This window comes from Monodelphis domestica, chromosome 3 (genome assembly GCF_027887165.1).
Source record: "Monodelphis domestica isolate mMonDom1 chromosome 3, mMonDom1.pri, whole genome shotgun sequence".
In the NCBI taxonomy this organism is placed as follows: Eukaryota; Metazoa; Chordata; class Mammalia; order Didelphimorphia; family Didelphidae; genus Monodelphis; species Monodelphis domestica.
The window spans coordinates 33,228,607-33,254,284 of NC_077229.1; the positions used below are offsets into that span (position 1 = coordinate 33,228,607).

The 25,678-nt window shown below is 37.7% G+C and overlaps 1 protein-coding gene and 1 long non-coding RNA gene across 2 annotated transcripts in view; one reads left to right on the forward strand and one right to left on the reverse strand.

The window, feature by feature from the left end:
- TAOK3 (TAO kinase 3) overlaps positions 1-25,678 on the forward strand; it is a 234,314-nt gene that overhangs the window by 58,007 nt on the left and 150,629 nt on the right.
- On the reverse strand, positions 18,505-19,969 carry LOC103103453 (uncharacterized). The gene is made up of 2 exons (XR_466087.3): positions 19,539-19,969; positions 18,505-18,873 (listed from the first exon to the last, which is right to left on the reverse strand). It is a non-coding gene; the product is annotated as an uncharacterized LOC103103453 (long non-coding RNA).

Genomic DNA, 25,678 nt, shown 5'->3' on the forward strand with positions numbered 1-25,678 from the left:
CAAAAACTGCTAGAAAAAACTGGAAAGTAGTCTGGCAGAAATCTGATTTAGACCTGTGTCTCACACTATATACCAAATGTAGTACATGATTATTTTTAAAAGATAACATCAGAAACATATTGGAGGGGGTAGCTGGGTGGCTCAATGAACAAAGAGCCAGGCCTAGAGATTAGAGGTCCTGGGTTCAAACCTAGTGTCAGACACTTCCCAGCTGTGTGACCCTGGGCAAGTCACTTAACCCCCATTGCCTAGCCCTCACCGTTTTTCTGCCTTGGAACCAATACACAGTACGGAAGGAAGGAAGGAAGGAAGGAAGGAAGGAAGGAAGGAAGGAAGGAAGGAAGGAAGGAAGGAAGGAAGGAAGGAAGGAAGGAAAGAAAGAAAGAAAGAAAGAAAGAAAGAAAGAAAGAAAGAAAGAAAGAAAGAAAGAAAGAAAGAAAGAAAGAAAGAAAGAAAGAAAGAAAGAAAGAAAGAAAGAAAGAAAGAAAGAAAGAAAGAAAGAAAGAAAGAAAGAAAGAAAGAAAGAAAGAAAGAAAGAAAGAAAGAAAGAAAGAAAGAAAGAAAGAAAGAAAGAAAGAAAGAAAGAAAGAAAGAAAGAAAGAAAGAAAGAAAGAAAAGTATTGGAGCTGGAAAGTAGGTGCCATTTACAATTAGGGTTAAGGGAAATATTCTTGACCAATCAAGGGCTAGAGAATATCACAGGAGATAAAACAAATAATTTTGATGACATGAAATTGAAATCATTTTGCATGTATAAAACCAATATAATTAAGATTAGAAAGCAAATAGTTGCCTGGAAAAATTATTTTTCTCTAATGAAGGTCTGCTAAGATACATTAGAACAAATTCAAACATTTAAGAACAAAGCTATTGCCCCACAGATCAAAGGGTATATAAATGGGCAATTTTCAAGGAAGAAATCAATGCTTTCAGTAACCAGTCTGACAAAAAATGCCCCAAATCACTAATAATAAGGAGAATACATATTAAAACATCTTTGAAGTTCTTCCTTAAACTCATAAGATTGGCAAAGATTATGAAAATGGGAAATGGTTGTTATAGGACTATTTTAGAAGACAAACAAGTAGATAATACAACAGATAGAGTGCTGGGCTTGGAGTAAGGAATACCAGAGTTTGAATCCTACCTCTGATACTAGTTTGGTGGCCCAGGCAGGTCATTCTTAGCCCCGTTTCTTTAACTATATAATAGGGATAATAATAACACCTACTTTACAGGTTTGTTTTGAGGACTAAATGAGATATTTATTTTAAAAAACTGAAAACCTTAAAGAATTTTATAAATAATAATTTATATTAATATAGTGTTTATTATGTGCTGAACTATTGCTTTATAGCTTATGTTTATATATTATATTATCTTTATATATATCTCTATATGCTTTATAGTTATTATCACCTTTGATCTTCACAACCCTGGGAGGTAGATGCTATTATTTACAGATTGAAGAAACTGAGCCAAACAGTAGTTAAGTTATATTAATTGGTAAAATAGTGAATTGGTCCAGCCATTCTGGAAAACATTTTGGAAGTTCACTGAATTACATATTCTTTGACCCAATAACACTACTAGGTACAAACACTAAAGAGATCCTAGAAAGAGAGAAAGGATCCATATATACAGAAAAAGTTATAGGACCATTTTTTTAGCAAAGTACTAAAAACCAAGGTGGTGCTGGTCATTTGAGGAATTACTAAACAAATCATAATATGTGAATATAAAGGAATATCATTACACCTATATAAGATATGATCAAAGGGATCAATTTAAAGAAATCTTGGAAGACAGCGAACAGAAGAATTCATCTAGTATCTCCCACACTGTAAAATAAAGCCATTTTGAGACTTATGAACTTTAATCAACACCCAGGCAAACCACAACTCCAAAGGAGTGGTAACGAAGCATACTTTCTTTCTGCTGATAGAGGACAGGACAAAGGTACAGATTGAGATACACATTTTCAGGCATGGGCCAGTGAATGAATTTATGCCCCTTAACTGCCTTTATCTTGTTGTTTTTTTGAACCCTTACCTTCCGTCTTGGAGTCAATACTGTGTATTGGCTCCAAGTCAGAAAAGTGGTAAGGGCTAGGCAATGGGGTCAAGTGACTTGCCCAGGGTCACACAGCTGGGAAGTGTCTGAGGCCAGATTTTAACTCAGGACCTCCCATCTCTAGGTCCGAGTAACCACAGAGAGATTACATATTCTCCAAATCTTTAAGTCAATTATACAAGGCAGGTTGTGGTCTCTTGTGGAATATCTTGTGAAGTCCTGCCTGTTTCTTTTTTTTTTTTTTGACATCTGTATCCTGTTTATTTTGTTTTGTCTTACTGTATTTTTTTTATTAATATATTTTATTTGATCATTTCCAAGCATTATTCGTTAAAGACATAGATCATTTTCTTTTTCTCCCCCTCTCCCCACCCCCCATAGCCGACGCGTAAGTCCACTGGGCATTAGATGTTTTCTTGATTTGAACCCATTGCTTTGTTGATAGTATTTGCATTAGAGTGTTCATTTAGAGTCTGTCCTCTGTCATGTCCCCTCAACAGTCCTGCCTGTTTCTTGCCAATATCCTTGTCCAGGATTCTCTCAATGTATGATTGTTCTCATAACTATTTTATATAAAGATGGTAATGTATGCTTGTAGCTCATGGTTCCATATGTTCCTTTCATCACATTTTTGTTGATGATAAAGTCTGATGTTTTTCCAGCATATCTTATTTCTCTCTTTCAGATGACTTCTGAATAGATCCCTCAATAGCCCCAAAGTTGTAAGGTCTCTTGCCTAGCCCTCATCGATGTACACTTAAACTAATCAGGCTTTTCTTTCTGCCTTTGTTTTTATTAGTGGCATTTCTGCTTCTTCAAAAGGCACATCTGAGCTCATGTAAAAGTTCAAAAGTTGTGGCTTCAGTGACTTTGATTGTAAAATAATTAGTCTTGTGCTTCAGTCCTGTCTGACACTTCATGACTACCTATTTAGGGTGTACTTGGCAAAGATACTGGAGTGGTTTGCCATTTCCTTCTCTAGCTTATTTACAAATGAGGAAACTGAGGCAAACAGGGGTAAGTGACTTGCCCAAGGACCTACAACAAGTAAATGTCTGAGGCAGGATTTAAATTCAGGTCTCCCTGACTCCAGGCCCAATGTTCTCTCCACTATGCCACTTAACTCTCTAAAAGATTTTTTTTTAATGTGCAGAGCCTTTCCCATCTTTTATGTTTGTTGTGTTCCCTCCAATTTGTTGATTAAGTTCCCCCAGGATGACTTTGTTAAGTCAGATCTCCAGTCATGCTTCTTTTAAACTTGTGTTTCCCTCTATTGCTTCTGTTTCATAAGATGATAGCCCTCATAATCTATTTTGTCTATAAGATTTTATAGAAAGCTTTTATAGAGGAATTTAAACACTAATCCACTGTTGCCTTTGGCTGCCATATCTGTCCATCTGGCAAGTAAGTCAGGTGCTGGCTGAAGAAGGCACTCTTTTAGTCTCCTTGTTATAGAAACGTTTTTATGGTAAAGTTTTATGTGAAATTGTTGTAACTGGTGTCAGTCGTTCCCTCCATCCATTTTTCCGTTTCAATAATTTGTTGAAATTGGACAGGTTGAAATTGGTTGAACAGGGTCCCATGTTTTCTCATTTTTATTCATTCTACCAGTTTTATATTAATTATGATCTCTCGGATAAATCCAGTGATCTGACTGTTCACAGACAACTGATTCAGCTGGTAATGAGTAGTTTCCTTTGTTATAATAGAGTTAATTTCATTTTTAGTTATTATTTTTGGTGCTCCGCACTTGCTGATCCTTTTGTTGAAGAATCTATTCCTGATATGTAGGTAGGAGACTTGGATATATCTTAAAATTTTTGTCTCTAATCCCAGGATCCTAAAGCACACTTTTCCTCTCCTTGATCTTTTAGACATCTCTGACTAGAAGCTTCTCAAATTCAGCATGCCTTAAATGGAATTCATTTTTCCCCTTCCAACACACTCCAATAAACTTCTCTATTTCCTTAGATGGCACCACCATCTTTCTGGTCATCCAGACTTGAAACTTTGGCCGTATCCTTGATTCTTTCCCATCTTTCAAGTCCTGTAGAGTTGCTGCTACTCAGAACAGTAATGATGATAGCTAGTATTTATATAGCTCTTCACATACCTCAGAACAACCTTGGGGGATAGATACCATTATTGTTATTCCCTTTAAAATCTGTTGTCAAGCCTTATCAGTCTTACTTCTACTTCTCACACCACTTATTCTAAAGTTTCCTTTAACTAGTAGAACGTAAGCTCCTTAAGGGCAGGGACTGTTTTTTTGCTCAGTGCCTGGCACTTAATTAGGGCTTGTTCGTTCATTTGAAGATTCCCAGGTCTTAGAGACTCTATGTTAGCGAAGGCATTGATCATCTCTCAGTCTTAAGTCTCCCCCTCTCTCTCATCTCTTCCCTCCCTGATCCACTCTCCACCCTCCAAAGCTGCCAAAGTACGCTTTCTTTTTAAACCCTTTCTTCTATCTCAGGATCAGTTCTAAGACAGAAGAGCAATAAAGGCTAAGCAGTTGAGGTTAGTGACTTACCCAGGGTCACACAGAGTTAGGAAGTGTCTGAAATCAGATTAGGGCCTGAACTCTCTTGACTCCAGGCCTGGTGCCCTATCCATTGTATTACCTAGCTACTCTTCAAATTAATGTTTGTCAAAAATGGATCCGACCAAGTCACTCTTTCTGTCTCAAAAACTTCAGTGATTCCCCATCGCCTCGACGATGAAGGACAAAATCCTCAGCCTGGCATCTAAAATTCTACCCCCCTCCCCAGGCATTTTTTATTACTTCTCCCTGTCACACATTCTGTATTTCACTCGAACTGAGAATTCTGATGATTCTTTCCCATCCCCAAGCTCATGCTTTGTACAGGTGCTCATCCATAACTGCGACAGACTCTTCCTCACCCTCCCTGGTAAGGTCCCCAACCTCCTTCAAAGCTCAGGCACCACCATCTCCACTGAAGCGTTCTTCATTCCATCCCTTGTGTTAACACAATGTTTTGTATTTCATCTACTTGTGGTCATAATGAATCCCCTTTGATAGAATGTGTAAGCCCCTTGAGGACAGGGACAATTAAAAAATTGTATCCCTAGTGCCTAGCACAGTGCCTTACATCTAGTTGGTGCTTAATAAATGCTTATTAAGGCAGCGGCTGGGTTGCTCAGTGGTTTGAGATCCAACCCTAGTGATGGGAGGTCTCCAGTAAAATCTGACCTCAAACACTTCCTAGCTCTGTGACCCCCATTGCCTAGCCCTTACTTTTCTGCCTTGGAACCAAAATGCTGTATTAAATTTAAGATAGAATATAAGGGTTTTTTAAAACAAATATTTATTAAAAACTTCAACACTGCATAATCATAATGACCAAGCCTGTGTCCCCAAAAAAGATGAAAGAAAATTCACTTTGTTCCCTTTTTTCAAAAGGAGAGGAAGTATGATTTCAGACTTGGTTGATGTCTCAATTAGTTTTACTGAACGGCTCTTTTCTCTCCTTTTTTATTCTTTCTTACAAAAAGATGGTTCATTGAGGGAAAGACAGACGGGAAAGGAATCCATGTGGAAAATAAAGTGATAAAATAAAAATATCAATAAATACTTATTTTTAAAATAATTAGTTGATTTGATTTTGAACAAAGAAATTTCCCAGATTTTTTTTTGTCATGGCAAAGCAACTACTGTTGTTGTATGTAGGTCTTTTTATATTTTTAGGAGGATGTCAACAGTATAATCATAGGTTCACAGAATAAAGCAGCTAGGAGATACAATAGATAGAATGTTGCACTTGAAATCAGGAAGACACGATTTCAAATCCAACTTCAGATATTTAATAGCTGTGTGACTCTTGGCAAATCACTTTTTCTCTGCCTGCCTCAGTTTCCTCATCTGCAAAATGGGATCATAATAGCATCTACCTTCCTAGGTTGTGAGGATAAAATGAGATGATTTGTAAATCATTTTGCAAACCTTAAAGAATAATAATTATTATTATTAAGAGGCTTGATCAGCTTCCTTACTCATATGGTGCATTTCCTGGGTTATTTGCATTAATGCCTCCCCAGTCCTGAACAGAGTGTATCACACACAGTAGGTGCTTTACTTGCTCCATGTCCTAAGTTAAGTAAAGATCTTTTCAAGGCACTGTCTTATTCTGTGGTACTTTTTATCACCCCCATGTGATCAGCATTGCTGTTCTTCCTTATTTTTGGAAATGTTCAGGCATCATCCTAATTATAATCGTCACCATCCAATAAGGTAGGTCCCACTGAAAAGTAGAATACTCTATGAGATAGATGCTGGAGGAAATTCAGAGACGATAATGAATGCTGCTTTCAGCACCCTTTTCTTCAGTGGGAGAAATTATACATACTGAAATTGTCTTGTTATTAACAGCAGAACCTCTAGAGATAAGCATAGAAATTGTAAATGTTTAAATAGAAGAGGAATGATGCTGCCAGGATGACTTGTGGCTATTCTAGAGTTAGAGAAGTTTCTGTGAGCCTGTCATACAATATAAAATTAGAACTTGCCCCCCTCCTTCTGTTGTTCATGCTATTCCTTTGAAGAAGGACTAGTGATGCCTAGAATTGTGGGATTGGCAGGCAGGAGCATTCATAACAGTCAGGCAAGGCCAGGACCTTTGTCCACTGGGATAGCTCAGATCACATTGACTTCTCCCTCTATGCAAAAAATAAGTCTTGTCCACTCTATGGTGATGGAATCATAGAATCATAGATTTAAAGCAGAAAGAGAATTTAGAGGTCATCCAATCCAACCCCCTCATTCTGTAGTTCAGGAAACCAGAGCATAAACTGGTAAGTAAGTAAATGACCCAGGGTCAATCAGCTAGATATCTAAGAGAGGACTTGAACCCAAGTGTCCCTCAGTACAAATCCAGTGTCCTTTCCACCAATTTGTACTTCTTGTTGTTCAATCTCTGACTCTTTGTGACTCCATTTAGAGTTTTCTTGACAAAGATATTGAAATGGTTTGCCATTTCCTTCTCCAGCACATTTATACAGATGAGGAAACTGAGGCAAGCAAGGTTAAATGACTTGTCCAGGGTCACACAGCAAGAAATTGTCTAAGGCCGGATTTGAACTCACCAAGCCCAGTGCCCTATCCACTGTGCCACCTATCTGCCTCCATCTCCACCAAGCCATCCTTCCAAGAAAGTATTGGCAAGTATTCACTCTCTGTGCCTCTCAAAATCAAAGAAAACCCAAAAGCAAAGAGATTATGTGGGAAAAGAGGCATATAAACATTTTTAAGCACTTATTATGTGTTGGTTGCTGTGCTAAGTAATGAACATGTAAAGAAAGTAGGCTTCATCTTATTTGTTACTATCGATGTCCTCTTTACTTGCCACCCCTTTCCTCTTCTGTGGGCCATTTCAACTTTTAGATACCTGTTCTTGGGTATTAGGTAAAAGGATAAAAAACAATCATTTATCAAATGTGGCATCTCTTTTGGATCCTTGCTAAGAAGTAGCATGGTACTATGGAAAGAGTACTGGATGTAGCGGCAAAGAACCTAGGTCCAAATATTGTGTCTGATGCATATTTGGTCAACCAATAGATATATAGATAGATACATGATTGTTATCTAAATGGGTTAAGTAAAGAGATAAGTTGATGGATGTATAGGGTGGATAGATAGATAGATAGATAGATAGATAGATAGATAGATAGATAGATAGATAGATAGATAGATAGATGGATGGACGGATAGATGGATGGATAGAGAGAGAGATAGACAGATAGACGAATGGATGGATATATAGATGCATGGGTGGATGAATGGATGGGTGGATGGATGGATGGATGGATGGATGGATAGATATGAATAAGGAGAAAGATAGGTAGGTAGATGGATGGATGGATGGATGGATGGATGGGTGGATGGATGGATGGATGGATGGTAAAACATTTATTAAGCACTTACTATGTGCCAGGCACTGTATTAAGTGCTTGATCACGAATAAAAGCAAAAGGATAGTTCCTGCTTTCAGGTGATACATAGAAGGGAGCTGAAAAGCATGAGGAGAGGGTGGGACAAGGACTTAAGGGCAAAGTAGAAAAGCAGTCTTGGGAGTCATGGACTGCTCTGGGGTTGAATTGAACATAGCTGACTTTAGTGCTTCCTCAAATTGAGATTCTGGGGAGGAATTCACCATTTGGAGGAGATAGTAGGAAGGAAGCACTGCTATCATGAGAACACCTCTGGAGTAGAGGTGGAGCTTTGCCTGTTTAAGCTGAAGTAAGACATTTCACCCATTTGGGATGAAGTTGCTTTTTTTTCTGTAAAATGTGGGTTTTAAGCAATGTGGCCTCCAAGGTTCCTTCTACATCATTTCTATGATTCCAAGTTTCTTCACACACACACACCCAGCCTCAGTTTCCTGATCTATAACATGGTGTTGGCCTCTGAAGACCTTTTCAGTACTAGATTTTTGATGGAGTCACTTTAACCTCCCTGAGCCTCAATCTCACTAATTATAAAATGAGAGGATCATCTTAGATGGCCTTTAAAGACCTTCCTAGCTCCAAATCTAGGATCCAGCAATTCCTCCAACTATGAGAAGCAAAGTTTTAGGATTGCTTGGAATAGAGATTTGAATTCGATACCTTCTTCACTTAATTCGTGTACTTTCTTGCTAGCTTTCCCTCCTCCTTTCCGTTCTCCCAGCTTTGTTACTAATGCAGTTGTTCATGGTATTATACCATTTAATATTTTTGAAGGCACCCCAGAAACAAGGCAGGTATAGAGGGAATAACTAGGACAGAGGGCACAAAATGTGGAACTGACTAAATACTGGAAAAAAACACAATACTTGAAGGAACACTGTTTGGCCATTACTAACAGCACAAGGAGGGAAAAAGAGGAAGGGAGGTCACTAAGAAAAGAGAGAGATGTGCACCACATTGAGGAAAGAATGAGGTCATGGGCATATAAAACTGATGACAAGCAGGAGCAGCAACAACAGGACTAATAAGGAAGAGAAGTGAGGGAATGGTATAAAAATAAAATGAAAACTGCAAAGTCTACCTAAATGAACTTGATCTTTTTTAAATCCATTATTAACTTAAATCTTTAGAAAACATTTTCCCATTCATTTTAAACTCAGAACAACTTAAAGACTGTGGACCTTTCTTCATTTTTCTATGTTCTTTCCTCCTAAGGTAGGAATTTAAATTTAGAACTGGAAAGAGGTCCCTAATTTTACAGATGAGAAAGCAGAAGCCCACTGAGGTGAAGTGACTTGTCTAAGGTCACACAGAATATTTTCCATTTCCTTTCCTGAGATGTCAGTGGAAGACATCATGAAAATGCAGATTTAATCCATTATCGTAACCTCCTCTGGCCTCCCAACCCCAACAAGAATTGGCAGTGGGTCCCCTAACGTAATTACTCCTTGTCTTGGGGTTCAAGGAATAACCTTGAGGGCATTGTAGTTTCTAAATCTATATTGTTCAGGGGCCCCCTTCTAGTGTGTTGGCCTGCTATTGATTAACCAGTGGGTACCAGTTCACTTTTACTAAGAGATATTTACTGAGCTGCAAGGTAAAAATTCAAAAATAGCTTTCCAAAAGGGAGGATGTGGGAGAGTATACTCAAGTTCAGAGTGCCCCATCACAACCCGGGAGAAAATAGGTACAAGGAATCCCTGAGACCAAGGGGTACCTTTGGATACCCAGTCTGGTTCACCCTGGGAGTTCTTTTCTTCCCTCAAGGAATTTCCACCAAGTTCGCTTCTGGGCATCCCATCTCCAGTGGTCAAATTACTCCCCTACTCAGCAGGTGGGGAGTCAGCTCATAGGGCACTCTCCTGCTGGGCTGGGCCAAATGGGTCTCTTTTCACAGCTGACTCCTCTCAAACTCAGTTGCTGCTGCTTCTGTTTCCAGCAATGTCTGCTGTGGACTCCAATTGCTAAGAATGATCTATCTGATAGCTCCTCTGAGCTTTCAGAACTCTCAGAATCATAACCTAACCCATTCCATCCTGGCATATGATTCATCTAAGATCAGGAAAGAACAAACACCAAAGAAGCAAGTACTATGAACTCAGGTACACCTGATGGTTGGGTGGGAAGATACGTCAGCCATAGCTGTTACCCCACCTCCTACACACAGAGAGACTCACTCAGAAGCTACCAGGGAAAGAAAGGAAGAGACAGTCCACTTGGACCTTTCATATGCACTTTCATTCTAGTTCTTCTACCAAGTAGAGGACTTCAATATTCCACGACCCTCCCCTTAGTCACTCATGGTTAAATAGCTGGCTCCTCAGTTCCATATGTTGGATTGAAACCAGGCAGGGTGAAAAATCCTTGCATTCTCAAAATTGGGCTCTTGTTGTCCAGTCCCCCATATTATCAGTATTACACAGTGCTAGCCCAAATACTAAAACTTCCCTTTAAAAAAATACTCCATTTTTAGACCCTTTTTCTAAATACTCTCCGATTATACCAATGGGGCTTTTGTGGGATATGGCGGTGGCTCTGTACTATCTTGAGCACTTTAGGAGAAAGTCTTTGTTACCTTATATTTAATTACTTCAATAGTTACATGCATATATTCTCTCCAAAAATACAGATCATTACCCATCTACCCTTGACCCGTCCAATGCTCATCCATTTCCTATGGGATTTCCATCCAGTATCTTGGGGCCCTTGCTACTGGCAGCATGAGAACACCACTAGACCCATTGACTGCCCATTGGTTAGCCCTAAGTTTTGCCACATCACTAACCCTTCCTCTTTTTTAATCATATTCTTCATCCTATTGGGGAGGATCACAAAATGCCAAGCCCAGTTAGCCTAACCAAGGTTTCCCTTGTGTGAAAATTGTAGGCATTTGATAAATGTTTCTTGAATTTGGAGCCAGTTCCTCAAATTCCATGTTCATGGTGTTTTCCAGTATACCAAGACATCTATGCTCTCCATTCTCCAGGAAGTGATTCCTGAGTTGAAATGCTGACTTGTATGGAGGTGATTCATATTCTTTAGACAGGGCTGCTAGTCCTCCTACTTGATTTGCACCCATCCGTTAGACTATCATTACAGGGTTAAAGGGGTGGCCAGAGAAGAAGGCAGGAAGAGATTTTCCATCTGTCCCTCAGTTGAACAGTGCTTAGAATACATCTGAGCAGCTTGAATCTCTTAACAGAGACTTGTGGGAATAAATTTGTACCATAACTTTGACTTTTTTATTTACAATTATGTCAGCACAATGATAAACACTTAGAAATTTTTTTCAAAATAACATTTGGTGACTTAAACTGAAAATAAATAGAGCTCTGCTGAAGCCATTACACAAATCTGTGGGAAAGTCTTTGGTGCTCTAATGCCTATAAAAAGCACTTAAGCACACATTGGGGGTCTTTTGGTTTCCTTTTCCTTTGTGAGTTTCATATGAATAGATTTACTGCTTCGTACTCTGTCTTTTCATCTCAGGACATCATTAAAAAGTGGAAACCTTTGTGTAAATTTTTTAAATGCTAACTAATAAATCCTCTGAGGGAAGGGGGGAGAAACTGTTAATACTATTAATATCATTTTAAGTATATTAATGGTACCTCTTGTCTTTGACATTTTAATGATCTTCATCAGAAAAATATAATTTCTGACTTTTCTTCATGCTGATTCATCTGGTTTAATCATTTCTAACAATTTAGAATTGGGATTGTGGGTCCTAGATTTGAAAAAGGTCTTGAGACAAGTGTGAATTATGTATCATAATTTCAGAGAGATTTAGTGTTTTACCTAGAGATATTTGGAGTTTTTTTTAAAGGTGATACAGAGGATAGAGTGCCAAGCCTGAACCTAGGAAGACTTGTCTTCCTGAGTTCAAATCTGGCCTCAGATATGTATTAGCTATGTGGCCCTGAGCAAGTCACTTAGACCTATTTGCCTCATTTCCTCATCTGTAAAATGAACTGACAAAGAAAATGGCAAACCACTCCAGTATCTTTGCCAAAAAAAACACTCAAATGGGTTCATGAAGAGATAGATATGACTGAAAAAGTACTGAACAACAACAAATATTGTTTCCCACATTTTGTGGGCAGGTAGGCAGGGCAATGGATAGAATACTGTACCTGGAATCAGGAAGACTCATCTTCTTGAGTTCAAATCTGGCCTCAGACTCTTTACTAACTTTAATCTTGGGTTCCTCATCTGTAAAATAATCTGGAGAAGAGAATGACAAACCACTCCAGTGCCTTTGCCAAGAAACCCCAAATGGGGTCACAAAGAGTTGGACACAAGTAAAAATGACTGAACAACAAAAGCAAAATCATCTATCAGAGTTTATACTACATTTCTAATCATGAAACTTGTAATTTTTTGTGCAGAATAACTAAATGGATTTCTTGAAAACAGTGAATGTTTTTAAAACAGTAAAAAAAAAAAAGTGAAGCTAAAGTCCAAATAGAATGTTTCAAAAGAAATTACTTTATTTTACTTAACCTTAGAATGGTTGGCCTTAACTTAAAATTGGTATTACCTTAGAAGAATTTTAGTTTGATAAATAAGAAATTTAAATCTTTGTAAAGAAGGGATCAAACATTAGGTCAATTTTAGTAAATATATCATGCAAAGCTAAAATGTATATAAGTAATATATTTCTATCCTTATTATTATTTATCCTTATAAACACATATCCTTATGATTCCCATTCAGTAGTCACCAAAGATCTATTCTATTTTTTCTAATATTCTCTTAGCTGCACAATTTTTTTCTTATTTCTTGTTCTATTTGATTTTTCTGTTTTTGAAAGGATCACATTAAACTCTCCCATAATTATTGTTTTATTTTCTAGATCATTCTGTAGTGCCATTACCTGTTCTTTTAAATATTGAAATTTAAAAATTTGAAATATTGAAATTAAATATTGAAAATTAAATATGAAACTATATTCCATATAGTGCACATATATTTGGTTTATGTTTCCTCTGAGATTCTATAACACTTAATTATACTACCCACTATAATAGAGTATTTTGGGGAATGGGAAGAGATGGGATTAGATGAGATTAAGATGAGATCAAGTATATATTTTGGAACAGTAACAGGTTTTACACTGTGAGTACCAGGGTAGACTTGCCCAGGCCAAAGCCTGGTCTAGGGTTCAGTCACAGAATAGGCAAAAGTCACTGGAAGTTGTAATTTTATTATTAAAAGAGCTTGGAAAGGAAAAGGGAATTCCTATCACTCATTTCTAGCTAATGATCCCAGAAATTACGCCTTTGTGAGAAGGGTCTTCATAGAGTTTAGTTGACTACTCTTATCTCCCTCTCCTCTCTCACCTGAAATCCCCAACCCTAAAGTCTGGCTATCCTGCACTAACCCAAACCTCTTTTGATGATCAATTGAGGTATTGGTCTGCGGCAGATTAGACAGGAACCCAAGGGAAAGATCCAAGTCCATATGGACTCAGATCTCACACTCACTGACAGCTGTTTCAGACTAGCTTCAGATTCAAAAATATTCTTATTAGGGAAACACAGGTCTCAACAGCAAGGACAGGTACAGGAACTCCACCAGGTATTTGGCAGCAAAAATCCTTCCAGATGTTTACAGTTAGCAAATGCCCAGAAAGACCCACAGCTCCTGAGTTCTCAGCTCAACCTTCCTGTCCACATTCCAGAATCTTTTTCTGCTGTTCTCCTGCTTCTGTGTTCTGCAAACCTAAACTTATCTCTTCCTTATAACACCACTTAGCATGTAAAATAGAGTACGGTTTTTACTGTCGACTAATTTTCACTGGTATTTGCCTTTTCTCCAAAATAAAGCGTAAATCCTTTTGTGCCGTAGACCTCCATTTTCCCACAATGATGGTAACGATCATCAGTGGCATTGGTCAAATAGCATTTAGACCTACTCTTGATATCATCATCTAAAATGAAAGTGAGTGATATTTGAGAAGGAATATGACATTAGCCAAAGCAGAAATATTAGGTTTTTATTCCTAAAGCAAGTAACAGAGGTTTGGGAGGCTATTTTAGTAGCTCTAAGTGATAAAAATGAAAAACTAAAATATAAATAGGTACATTCATTACAAGTTCTGAAAAAAAAAGGGCAAGTTCAGAAGAATTTAGGAAGAAAGAAATAACTAGATCTAGCAAATACTTTAACATGGGAGTCCATTTTCAAGAGGATTGTGTTGTCTCTAAAAGAGATAAGGAAAATGAGAGGTGGTGAGGACTCAGGGAAAATTGAGATCTGATTAAATCAAGTTGTATTTCATATAGCAGTGAGTTATACATTTGGTGATAACTGTTAGGTGGAATCGGAATAAAGGAGGTAACTGTGTGAAAACACACAAGTCAGGAGAAAGAAAGATTTAAAAATCATTTCAATGGTAATTTGAAATCATAGCATCATGAGTGGTCACCCAGGTATTCAGACATTGAATAAAGATTAGAAGTTCAAGGTCAGTGTTGTAAGATATTAACTGTTAACAAAAGTGAAACAGGGAAACCAAAGGGGAAAAAAGGTGGGGCACAAGGAAGGGAATATGTGAGGAATCAAGCAACCAAATAAGGAAGTTTTCAGAGGAGAAAGGAGTTTTGCTGATAATGCTGATTTTAATTCCTCCCTTTCATAAATTCACTGTTTGGTGCCATGTTTTTTTTCAACTTCAAAATGGCTCATGGAAAACTTTGAAAAATATTTGTATTTGTATCACATTCCTCCTAGAAGAGTGCAGTTTCTGTCTCCACTCAAGTGTTTGGATCAGATAATCTAGAGCTCTTTTCACCAGCTCATTTAATACTAGGTGGATTTTTTAAAATGATCCTATGATTTCTTCACTATTTGAGGCTCCTTACTCTTCCAGTGTTGTACTTCCTCTGCAATTTAGAGTTCTAGAGGGTTGCCCAGGGCGCTGAGAGATCAAGTAACTTACCACATGCTATACAACCAGTCTGTGTCAGAAATGGGGCTTGATCCAATCCTTCCTGACAGGAAGGCAAGCTCTGTCATATTGACTCTTGCCTCTCATTGTGAGGATTAGTATTTTGCTAACTAAATACTTCAGTGGAGGTCTGATCTCATTCTTTATCCGAAGGAAATTGGCAAAACAAACATAAGATTGGAATAATCAGTGTTGGAGGGGCTGTGGAAAGATAGCCACACAACTACTGCTGGTAGAACACTGATTGAGTCAAACTGTTCTTGAAAGCTATTTAGAACTAGCCATTTTTCAACTAAAATGAACTGAACACATCCTACCTGGATTATGCTAGGTACTGGAATTATTTACTTAATAAAGGGAATAAATTACCTATACCCTTTGATCTAGAGATTTGTGCCCCAAGAAGGTGAAAGACAGAAAGAAAAATTTTATATATACTTAATCTCACTTTTTGAAATGTCAGAAAACTGAAAACAAAATAGATTACCATTGATGAGGGGGTGGCTAAACAAAATGTGGAACATAAATGTAATGGATTATTACCATAAGAAATGATGAATATACAGAATTCAGAGAAGCATAAGAAAACTTACATGAACTGATACAGAGCAGAACCAGGATCATAGATACAACTACAACAATAAAAATTAGAATTTTTTTTTTTAAAAACAGAACTGAAGGTTTTGTAGTTAAAATGGATAAGTTTGCTCCCTAAGAAGAAATGAGAAAATGTTCTTTTCTTTGCAACAGTAGGAAACTGTGAGTGTAAAACATGAAATATGCTATAAAACTCAGTTGATGCAATGATTAGTTTTGACGTTTTGATCTTTTTATCTTCATTTTTTTCTTACAAAGAATAACTGGTTGAGTAGGGGATTGGGAAAGGATATATTCAGAAATAACTGTAGCACCTCCTCTTTGCTTATTTCCTCATCTCCCACTCCAATAGGCATACTAAGTCTCTTCAGCATCCATGTCCACTTCCAATTCCCCTTAAGAATTTCATTCCATTTTCTTAGAGTCCTTCCTTAAGATCTCTTGACATTATGAGGATGTCTCTAGTAAATATTTGTGTTACATAGAAGTCATTCAGTATGCTGCAATTAATTCTAAAAACTGCATATTACTTGAGTGCTACACAACTTTAGCTTTGTGGGTGAGTTATAATAAAATAAAGACATTCATAGATCGACTTTCCCTTCAAAATATTCAGACATTGTATCAACCTCTCCTGCTCTCAGATCTTTGAAATCTCTTCTTCCAAAGTCTAGAGGGCATGTGAGGCTTTGCATGGTTCTCCTCTTCTACAATATCATAAACTCTGTGATGGAATGGCTACTTGTCCCCAGGGTTCCTGGTTTTTCTGCTATAGAAATTGACTCATCTTTGTTGGTCAGAATAGAGTCTAGGATTTCAATTCTCAGAGGATCAACACTATGTCAACAACAGGATAATTAATTTTTTTTAACCTCAGAAACTCTGCCCTCGTATGCTACAGCTGCTTTTGGGATTTGAAATCTTTCATTAAAAAAAAAAGCAGGCTGGACAATAATAATAAAAACAGTAGGCTATTGGGAGCATTTTAACTCACAGAAGGGAGAGTTTGAGCCCCAAATCAGATATCCTCTGGTCAAATGGGGCAACTGAGGACATGTTGGAGAAGACAAGGAGGGTAGATTGGCAAACAAGGATAAAGCAGTGGTTTTCAATCAGTGATACAACCAGAGGAAACCCCGAAACTTTGAATGGGATGATGTTCCTCCCATGACAGGAGGAAGGGGCTCAGTAGGTCTGCCAAAGACTCTCTCTAGGGAAGGGAGATGCTAGAGATTTGTTAGAAGGGCAGGATGAGTATAGCATGAACTGGAAGTTTCCAGCATAGAATATTCTAGTAATAGAGGATTTCCGATAAACTATGGAGGTCTGGGAATGCCAGAAGAGTGTGTCTAGAGCAGAGGCAGCCAATTGTATATAAGCCTTGCTCGTCTTAGGAAGGCCCTAAAAAACAGGGTTTTCAGACTACCACCCACTCAGCAAATAACTACTATGCCATGGTGAGGTTGTGGTTTGTACTGATAGTGGGAGTACTCATGTCGGTATAAAATTATATATCCTTAAAGTATTAAAGTACTCCTGATTACTTTGAACCACATTAACCAGTATGTAGAATCTGCTTGAGCAAGACCCCCAGATAGAAATTTGGGGTTTGTTGCAATAGATGGAATTTGTTGTCCTAAGATATTTCAGGGGTTGAAATGCAAAGAATTTTATATATCGAAGGTGTAATTATCCAAAACATCCTGTTTCATGACATTCCTGATCTGAAGCCTCATTAAGGTCTAAAGATGATGCTAGACTCTTAAAAGCCCTATCAATGGAGCTCATTTCCCACAATTCCTACCTAGTTGGAAAGCCCATAGTGAGGACTGTATGACATCTAAGGAGTAGTCTAGCCAGCCAGATACTCAAGGGTAAGTATATAACTAAAAAAAGAAGAATGGTGCCAGGCTTTTTTTTTTTAGCCATTGCATGTGCCTTTCAATATGTTACAGATTACAATGCAATATTTTAATATTTTATTTCTTAATGACGCCTTCATTTCATTAGTGTGACCAAAACACTTTGTAACCCCTCCGCGAATCTTAGCTCTCCCCTTGATGCTTATTTGACATTGTGCAGGGGACTTCATCTTTCTGAGCTTCAGTTACTCATCCATCAAAAAAATATGTTGGGGCAGCTGGGTGGCTCAGTGGATTGAGAGCCAGGCCTAGAGACGGGAGGTCCTAGGTTCAAATCTGGCCTCAGCCACTTCCTAGCTGTGTGACCCCGGGCAAGTTACTTGACCCCCATTGCCTAGCCCTTACCACTCTTCTGCCTGGGAGCCAATACACAGTAATGATTCCAAGATAGAAGGTAAGGATTTAAAAAAAAAATGTAACAAGGCTCAATGAAATGAAATTAGAGGTCACTTCTTAGTCCATTACTTAATTCATTTCAATATTTAATCTAATCATTTTGAGTTCTAAGGTAATCCAGAAGTATTTTTCTATACTTAATAATTATAAAATTTTAATATATCTCCCAGTCTACTACATTCAAAGCCTCCAGCCCCATTCATTAAGTATTTCACAAATTTCATAAATCAGAGAAACTTCCTTTCTCTCATTTAGTAGTTTCTTTTCTTGCACTGTCTCTCTGTCCTCCCTGTCTCTTACACATATATTTTATGTTTATTATATACTAATATATATATTATATTATGTAACATATAGCATATACATGTACACTGCTTTAATTTCTTCATATATAAAATGAACTGGAGAAGGAAATGGCAAACCACTCCAATATCTCTTTCAAGAAAACCCCTAATGGGGTCACAAGGGGTCAGACCCAACTGAAATGACTGAACAATAAATACATAAATACATACACATTAAATCCCTTAAAATCTTAAGATGAAATGAATATTACCAAATGTGCAACATATTAACAGTGAAATAAATTATCAGTGGCATAGATTATTCTTTACAGTATTTTCATTGTAAGAAAGATCAAAGCCGAAGCCAAGCCAACCCTTCACTACAGGTGACTTCTCTTGCCTTCTGAGAACACAGATTCATACCAGTGAGGTCATTGAGGATGCAAAATAAAATCTCTTCCCAAGAATCCTTGGCATCCACTTCACAAGATGAGAATCAAGAAAGAAGATGCCTCCATGGTCTTCCTCTTGGTCTTCTTCAGCTTGTCTAGTCATGGTAGGAAGGCAGCCTCTTCAGGTTTTCTCAAGCCATCACTCTGGATAGTATTTCCAAAATGACAGTTGAAGTCAGCATGTCTATAACATTCCATTTGTCTCTTAAAGACACAAGTACAATTAACAGGAATATCTAAGGGAAAAATAGGTAGTCACTGGAAAGTCACTGGATTAGATGACCTTCTAGCTCCAAATCTATGATGCTCTGAACCTAGAACCTGATAGATGGTTTTTAGAATTTCCATGACCAAAACATTCCCCCTCCTATGGGCAGCCTGGCAATGATAAGCCTTACCAAGCTTATCTAGTCTGATCATCAGATAACAGACATGGAATCTGTCACTGAGCCTCTGCTCAGGCTTGGTCAGAACTGCCAGAGCTTGTGATCTTCTGAATGAAAAAGCATCAGAGCCCTTAATAAAGGGAATGTTTTAATATTAGACTTAAAACTCTGCCAACAAAGGTTAGCAAGGATTCAACGCTGAGAACTCTACGAGGAGGAGATGCTGACTTTTATAGAGGACATTTCCACAGTTTACATATTATAAAACTTATTCTCTTTAACAGGCTTTTTAAAAGTTTATAATTAAGACATTTAAATTTCATATCCTTCTATAATGGAATTCATAGCAAGTCCCATGTTTCATTTAGGAATTTACCACATTTTGAACTCTATGGATTTGGGGAAAAGCTACTGGTTTTCATTTTGCTTTTATAAGCATTCTTACATTCATTGAAATGGCATTTTAGATCACTTGAAAATTTCAGCATCCTTCAAATGGAGAAAATAATGTTTACCTCCTAGATCTGGGGTAATAGAGACCTTCTTCATCAGTGCCTCTCCTCCATAAAACCATTCCTCTTAATATACTATAGGCATGTTCTTGACAAAATAAAATTTAAAAAAAAATTTAAATATATACTATAGGTACTGGTAATTCAAATTTCAACCCCAAACTTGGGTTCAGCCTGTTCACTCCTTGGGAAAAAAAGGACTTTAGGAGCACAAATCTCAAGCTGGAAGAGACTTCTTTTTATGGATGACCAATCGGAGGCACCGGGAGGTTAATTATTTACCCAAAGTAACCTAGGTATCTAACAGACATCACAAATGGAATTTGAATCCAGGGTCCTTAATTCTAGAACCAGGACTCTTTAAATTCCAACTAGGTAGTCAATATAGATATGTATGCATCCAAGTAATTGCTATCTTCCAGTTGTGGCCTACTCTTCATGACCCTGCTGCCTTGGCATACTGGATACTGGAGTAGTTTGCCATTTACTTCTCCAGTGGATTATGAAGTTAAATGACTTGCCCAAAGTCACACAGCTGGGAAGTGTCTGGGGCAGGATATTTGAACTTGGGTCTTTCTGACTCCAGGCCCAGCATTCTATCCACTGAGCCCTCTCACTGACTATCAAAGTATGGAACATAATTTCTGTTTCTCCTTTGTTTTCTCAAGAGCTCACTTCCTCCATTTGTGAAATGAGATGATTGGACTACATCCATCTTTGGCCTTTTGAGCTCCTGTCTCATTTTGTGTCCTCATGGACACTGGATGAAATAGGCTTAATACCCTAGAAATATATGTAAATCTGTAAAGTCTATAAAAGGGAAAGGAAAGGAAAAGGGAGTAATTCTTTGCCTTTCTGCTGAATACTCCTCCCATCTTCTCTTGTTGGTCGTCTGGTACTAAACAGGGTCTCAGCCTCAGAAATGTTAAATACCTTCCAGTGATTGAGCAGTTATCCCTAAATGCCACTTCTTTTGTGTCTTCAAAAGAGGGAAGATATTTGTGGTTGAATCTGACTTCTCTCCTCCCCTGAAGAGTTTTACAAGTCAGGGTTTGGACACCTCTTGAGAATTCTTCATATTTAACACCCTTTTACAGTTCCTAGCAGATCTCTGATGGCTAGGTGATTCCTCTCTATCCTTTTTTTATTAGGCACAGTTCAGCAGTAAGCCTAGAGTCAAGAAGACCTGAATTAAATTTGGCCTTGGACACTTACTAGCTGTATGACCTTGAACAAGTCACTTGATCTCTGCCTTCATTTAATTGTCTGTAAAATGGGAGTAATCATAGCACTTACCATTCAAGGTTGTTGTGAGGATCAAATATGATGTTAATTGTAAAGTAATTAGCACAGCCCCTGGCACATAGTAAGAGCTATATAAATGTTAGTTATTCTTATTAGTTTTTATTAGTGGCACAATATTGGTAGAGGTATGGGAGTGTCCTACCTATTAAATACTCTCTTGATTGTCCCAACTATTTTATTTATTCTCACTTTTTGACTATGCAACTCTGGCTTAGTCACTTAATTTGAGTGTTCTTAATTATGTTCAGAGACCCCAAGTTAAATAAAACACAAAAATAGGGTAGAGAAGACATGACTAGAAAGAGAGAAAGCGATATGTGAGACCAGCGTTGGTGGAAGAGAGTTTCCTCCTCAGAAAACTCTTTGTACCAATAAAGCCACAACTCCAGGCCCAATCCCTGTCCTTAGTCTACTCTTTATTTTGGTTCAATAGAGCAGTGTGGCCAGTTGTTGGGGTTCAGGAGTCCTTGGTTCAAATCTTAGCTCTGATACCCACTAGCTAGGTGACATTAGACAAGTCACAACCTCTCTGTGGGTCAAGCACCTCCCTCAGACTTCTCTGCTAAGTCACAGTTGCTAGGAGTTCCCATACAAGGAATTCCCACACTGATGTAATCACTGATTCCTCCCTCATGCATAGGGCCTCTTAGCTGGTTCAAAACATTCTTATTAGTTTTTATTAGTGGCACAATATTGGTAGAGGTATGGGAGTGTCCTACCTATTAAATACTCTCTTGATTGTCCCAACTATTTTATTTAGAGGTCTGATTCTTTTAAAATTCAGCGATATAAGCTCTCTCTCCAACCCATACAACAAATTGATTAGTATGCCTGCTCTGCACTGACGATACACAAAAAATGAAACATCGCTTGGCCTCAGGGAACTTACCTTCTAGTGGGGAATATAATATGAGTGTTGTTGTTCAGGATGTTCAGAATGGCCAACACTTCGTGACCTCATAGACCATAGCATGCCAGGCTCTTCTGCCCTTCACTCTCTCTCAAAGTCTGTCCGAGTTCCTATTTTCTATCCGTCTCTGACATTTTCTATCCATCTCAACCTCTGCCTTCCCCTTTTCCTTTTGCCTTCAATCTTTCCCAACATCAGGGTCTTTTCCAATATATCCTCTCTTCTCCTTCTGTAGCCAAAGTGTTTATGTTTCAGCTTCAGTATTTGAATTAAGTTCAAATATTGATTGATTTGATCTCCTTGTTGTCCAAGGGACTCTCCAAAATATTCTCCAGCATACAAAGTAAGAAAGAAGGGCCTCAAGAGGGAAAGTGCTGATAACTAAGTGGGAATAAGGAGTAGAAAAATTCTTAAAGGAGATGACCCAGGGAATATGTCTTGAAGGAAGCCAGGTATTCCAGGTAATCTGAGATATAAGGGACCACTTTGCAAAGACTCAGAAGGGACTAATTGGAATGTGGCATATAGGGAACCTGCAGAAGTCCAGTTATATGTCCAAAAGTTGGAAATATGCCTTGGATGTAGAGAAACAATATGAAATGAGACTGGAAAGGTAGGTGGGAGCCAACTTGTGGAGAGGCAGCTCAAAACACCAGGATGAGGAAGATTTATTTGTTTTTAATCCTAAAAGCAATAGGGAACCATTAAAGGTTTTTGAGCAGGACTGGTTGACAAGATTATATTTTGAGTTTTAAATCTGACAGGTTTTAAGAAGTTTAGAGGACTGATAAGAGAAAGTAAGAAGATGAGAATAGACCAATTTAGTACATAATGAAGAGAGGGGTGATGAGGACCTCAACTAAGGTAGAGACAGAATGACTAGAAAGGCAGGAAGGGATTTAAGATATAGGTGGTACAGTGGAAAGAACCCTGACCCTGCAGTCAGGGGCCTGGGTTCCATTCCCACCTCTGATACTTGCTGCCTGTGTGACTTTGGCAAGACATTTGAACCTCCCTCAGCCCAAATTTACTCATCTGTAAAATGAGAGAATTAGAGCAGATGATAGCTGAGATCCCTTCCCCCTTCTATACCTGGAATCTATTGTTCTATGATGCCCATATGTTGTGGAGGTAGGATGGATAGCACCTGGCCATTGATGAAATGTAAAAGTTAGAAGAAACTCCATAATCTCAACTCCCTCTGTCCTTAGAGAAGTCATTTTTGTGATGACATAATCATAGATACTATGTGTAATATTTTGACAATAATAATTGATACCAAACTTGATATTTCAAGATTTTTTTCCTTTTTTTTTTAATGAAGTGAAGCTAAGATAGATAGAAACATGGGAAGAAATGTATGGAGACCAGCCCTGGCAGAGAGTTTCCTCCTCAGGAAGCTCCCTGTACCAATAAAGCCACAATTCCAGTCCTTATCCCTGTCCTTAGTCTACTCTTTATTTTGTTTAAATAGAGAAGGGTGGCCAATTGTTGGAGTGCAGAAGTCTTCTGAGTTCATGTCAATACATACTTTGCATCTACTTGATATTGGGATATTTTTATCTTTCAACAATGATAGTGTCATTTAGGATAGGGCAAGGGAGACAAGGGGACATCTGTATTACAGTATGAAAAATATTAAATTCTAGAATAATGCTCTTTATTATTAACATTATATCATATTAACAATGTTTTAAGGTTTACGAAGTTCTCACTTGAATCTGTCATCTTATTTGATTTATATATTATGCAAAATATATTCTGCATACTAGCTACAAGTAGTGAGTGATCTTTCTACTTTCTATAAAACTTCAAAGTAGTTTGACATTCTAAAATTCCAGATCACTTGTTAAAGGATATTTTATTTGGGAAAAGTATTTAATGTTTATGATTCGTGTTGACTTATGAGTTAACTGTAATGATCTTGGTCTTGTGTGCCACTTAGAAAGGGTTAATCCTAAACTCATGAGTGATATAATCACTAAGGAATCCAGAGGCAGCCTGCAACGGGAGGACATTGCTCCAACATGTGCCATGACCGCCCATGTGAAAGCTTGCCATAATTGCCAGTGGCAAGGCAAAATTGGAAGCAAATAAAAGTGTTGACATTAGAAATGCAGCAAGGGGCTCCAGGCTTCAAGATTGGCTTTTCATAAAGTAGACACATCCAATGGTATACCCTAAAGCATTTCAAGTATTATAGTTGCTAGAAGAGAGTGGGAAAATGTAAGTTTCTTGAGGGTAGACACTATAGACTCTTCTTGAATTGAATTAAATATTAACAAAATCCCAAATCCCTTAATCCAGGATTCAAGAGGAAGTTGATAGCAAGTCTGTTTCTTTATTCATGATACAGGAATGATGATACTTGTCCTGCTTACTTCAGAGGGCCATTATGATAAAAGAACTTCAGAATAAATCTTAAAGCATTGTAAAAAAAAATATTATAGCTACTAACTGGACTCTCATCTCAGTGTCTTCTCCATCCTTAGTTACTGACCAGTAATTTGCCATTAGGATGTTTGAAAAGAAATGCAATAGGAATTGAAATGAAATTCTTAGGAGAGCAGCCTACAATTATTCATTTGCCCCTAGTGAAACAATTCAGAAAGATTAAGTGGGTGATAATGAATTCCTGGGTCCTAGATGGAATCCTTTCTAACTTTTCAGATGAATGGTTTCTGAAATATTTTCACTCACTGAATAATTCCCAAGACCATTTAATGATGTCCATTATAGTAATTAATATTACATATTGTCCCTATTATAAATCACCTTGTTACCAGAAGCCAGTTTTAATTTATTACAACTTAAACTCACCACTTAAGTTTCTAACCCAAAATAGATCTCCATCGTCACTGTCAAATATTGCATTATCATAGTTGACTAAACAGAAATTACCATTTCATTCCATCACATTAGTAAAAAGCCCAGTGAAATAGCTGAAGCAATTTAGGTAAAGAATTATGCCCTTAATGTTATATCAGCCAAAAAAAAAAAAAACCTTTCATGCAGTGAGGTTTTTCATTCCAAGATTTGATTCATGTGCCAAAGACCAAATGGCATGAAAATCCTGTAATTCCTTAATAAACAACTGATTAAAGTCCTATAAACTGTCATGAGTAATATTTCCATTACTCTCACTGTCTGAAGGGAGGCCTAAGCAATGGATTCCAAACCCCATAAAATAAAGATGGCGGTAATGAAAAAAGCATCCAAAGGAGATCTGAGAATCCTTTTCCAGTAACAATTCTTCCACTAATGAACTGTGTGACCTTGAGCAATTCAAATTGTTTTCCCTAGGCCTCAGTTTCCTCATATGTAAAATGAGAGGGAGTCAAACTCAGTATTAACTTTGGTCCAAAGTAACTTGGTAGTGCCACGCAAACCTTTTTTTCCAAAAAAGAGAAAGAGATTTAATTTCATATGATTTTATTTCAGTGCCTTTTGGTCCTTAAACTTGAATACAATAAAGCAAATTTTCTTTTTAGGGCACTAGACAGGGAAGTGGGAGAGAAACAACCTCAAACAAACAAAAGAACTTGCTGATAGCAGTGACATTTTAGAAAAACTGCATGTCTGATAATCCTTCATTAACTGTAAGAAGGTTTATTTTCAAAGCTCTTATTTCTGCATGCCCTATTATCTCCACTGCCTGGCACTGTGAACTGGTAGCAGGAAGTCAGAAGTTATAAATATAGGGCTCTCTTATAGTTTCTTCAGATATTGAGGGAATGGTGGCAGGTAAAATTTGCAGGGGTGAAAGGTGTTTAGCAGGCAGGTTTTTCTTTTGTGTAACCTTTGAATAAATACAATTAAGATTGCCAGGAATGCTGGTTAGAAGTTCTTCTGTGAATCTGAATAGGCTATCTTGGTAACTAGCCCATGATTCTGAATTCAGAGACTTCTAGAATTTAAGAGCTGGAAA